We start from the raw sequence: 2914 nt of genomic DNA on the forward strand, positions 1-2914 counted from the left end.
TCTTCTTGGAACGGTTTGCAATTGACTGCTTGAATGTGCCGACCATGCGTCGCGGGTCGCGTATAGAGCCAACCGTTGGCAAGCACGCCTCTAGCGTAGCAGCAGAACCGATCGCGGTTGCGATAACCCATCGTTGGCAGCGAAAAAGAAAAATACCCACACGCAGTTTGCAGCAATAACCGTACAAATCAATGTGGTTTTAGATATACCTTCACTGGTCACAGTAGAAGGGCACCGAAACTTTCTCATGACGCACACCACTGTAGTCCACGAAGAACAAAGCGCACGAAACAGATATGATACAGCCGCACCGCATTATTTCGTGTTTTCAGTATTTCATTACTTTCGTGTGCATGCGCGGTAGGGCCACGCAAGCCAGGAGTAAAAGGCAAGAAAATAAAATATGGTACGCAATCCTAAGCTTTGACTTGACAGATGTGGAACTCGCATTTATGTTCTTTACCTTAGGCGAACGCAATGCGCGAACTGAACTGGAATTTCCAATAATGGAAATTCCTATTTGGCGATTTGGTTGTATGTTCGGCTAATATTTGCGTTTTTCGCCCGAGCAAGCGCTTCACCGCACTACTCTTTGCCCCTTCAACGCGGCTTCACTGCCTTGTAGGCGTGTTCTGCGTTAGGCCGAGCCTGCAGGCAAAAAGCCTGGGCGCCGCCATCTTGTTGAGAGCGGCGCCGGGGACACAATCGCGCCTAGCTCATTGAATTTTCCCCCAAAACTGAAAAAAATTTGCCTTGATTAAACGAGAAAGATGCCACGAGTGCCCCAACAAAAAGCTTTAAGGATTACCGAAGGGTAACTGAGGGCGACGCAACGGGCTCTGGAAAGAAGGATGATGGGTGTAGCGTCACGGGGGGATCGGAATAGAGCAGATTGGGGGGTGTGAGAACAAACGCTAGTTAATGACACCAAAGTTTAAACCAGGAAAAACAAATGGGCATGCGCAGGGCATGCAATGTGGGGGGAAGATAACCGATAGTCATTAAGGGTTACAGACTGAATTCCAAGAGCAGGGAAGCGTAGCAGGGGGTGGCAGAAGGTTAGGAGGGCAGATTAGATTAGGGACTACATGGCGACCATCAGCACGTGACCGGGGTACTTGGAGGATCATGGGAGATGCCTTTGCCCTGCAGTGGGCGTAGCCAGGATGATGATGATGATGTTGATGATGAAAAGGTAGCAACAGGTCTTCGTAATATACAGGTTAGAAAGATGAGGCACCTTTGAACCATTGAATATATTTCGCCACACTTGGGCATACGACAAGTTTGTTTTCGAGGCGCTCGGTCCGACTGCTGCGAAAATGTGCACACAAAGGCTGCACAGTAGTTGCCAGAAATCGGGCACTCTATTTTTCGTTCATAGGGAATCTTTTTTCCACTTGGGCAGCGGATTTCGGCAGGGCGAGCTTGCGTGGGCGCGGTGGTTTACGGATCCAAGCGATAGTGAACTCCAAAATGCAGTGTTGGCTTTGAGTGGGATTCATATTGATCGCAAACCCCACGGCTAATCCTACCCCCATCCCCCCAAGTGGCTCTTTACAGGAGACAATCGTTCAGAGACATCGGATAAATAGGAATTCTGGTTATTTCTTTTGCTTTCATTTATTTTTCTCGAAGCCCATAACTAGAAATTTGCTGGAGCGGCTGTCCCATTTGCGACGCAGCAAGTGCGACGCTACACACAGATGGAGCGACAGTTTAATTACTCTCGTGGTCCGCGAACCGGCATCGTTGCGTATAGTATAGGAATGGTGCGTGTCAAGTCAGTGCTCGCTTCGAGCTTGTGCTCTTCATTTTGATTGAATGAAGTCTCACCTAAGTGAGCGGGACCCGATCCCGGAGGTAGTGCAATACCGGGCCGACCTGCGGCGGAGGTGAAGCAGGCTTCAAGCACTCCGCCAACTTCCAAAAATAGGTTTAATATCGTGGGTCCATATAGAACCCGTATCAGATGTTAAGCTGATAAGAACAGACTTTTTTATTATGGTAGTTACAGTAGATGAAAAATATGTGTTACAAAACCAAGGAAGAAACGGATAAAACGTGTATAATCTAAAAACGCAAACAAATGACTAAAAACAATTAGTTAGTCGTGTTAGTAATAAAAGGCTAAAACTGTAAAGGTGTATAAAAATGGCGAAAAGCGCTTCTCTAAAAACAGTACGATCGTTTAAAAGGTGCCTATGTGGGCTCTAAAAATCTTTGTAGAGGGGCTGATCGTGTCGCTGATGCACAGGCGTTTGAGTGTCCGTAGGTATTGCGTACTGCACAGCCTGCGCATCACACGATCATTCCCCTGATCCCAAGGCAGCCGACGACGACCGCGTCCACCGTCATGCGTTGGAACCGCCGGAGGAGATGACGCTGTACAGGGGAGTACTTCTCCTCCTTAGCCTTCCGGGCGTCCTGGAACGCCTGCAGCCTGTTCTCGAAAGGGCAGCCGACGTCCAGGATCAGTGCCTCCTCTCCACGGGCCAGTACCAGGTCGGGCTTGAGTGATGTGGTGACCACGACCTGGTTCTCTGCGATGACAGTAAACCTCCCCGAGGCAGCCTTTTTTATTCTGGCGACGATGGTGTTATGACGCTCCATGGCCCGGCTCTGACGCATGCAATGGCATAGTACATGCGGCAGTGTCTCCTCCCCATACCCGCAGCGCCTGCATCTTTTGTCGGCTGCGGGTGCCCAGAGTCTTGTGGCATTGAGGGGGAGGAGATTTAACCGGGCTCGATGCACGAAACGCCAGTCGGTGAAGCGGGTGTAGCGGCCGGACCTCATGAAGTGGGAATTTGCCGGGTCGGCCGCCACACACACCATCGCCTTGCCTTGGTTCGGTTTGTCATGCAGAGCTCTGTCCCTTTCGGTGGAGAGTAGCGCCCGGATGGTCTTGACC

General features: G+C 50.3%; 1 non-coding gene across 1 annotated transcript; it reads right to left on the reverse strand.

The window, feature by feature from the left end:
• Positions 1 to 1841: 1841 nt before the first annotated feature.
• LOC126519755 (U2 spliceosomal RNA) lies at positions 1842 to 2031 on the reverse strand. The gene has a single exon (XR_007596659.1). It is a non-coding gene; the product is annotated as a U2 spliceosomal RNA (small nuclear RNA).
• Between the last annotated feature and the right edge of the window lie 883 nt (positions 2032 to 2914).

The sequence above is a fragment of the Dermacentor andersoni genome, chromosome 10, assembly GCF_023375885.2.
Source record: "Dermacentor andersoni chromosome 10, qqDerAnde1_hic_scaffold, whole genome shotgun sequence".
In the NCBI taxonomy this organism is placed as follows: Eukaryota; Metazoa; Arthropoda; class Arachnida; order Ixodida; family Ixodidae; genus Dermacentor; species Dermacentor andersoni.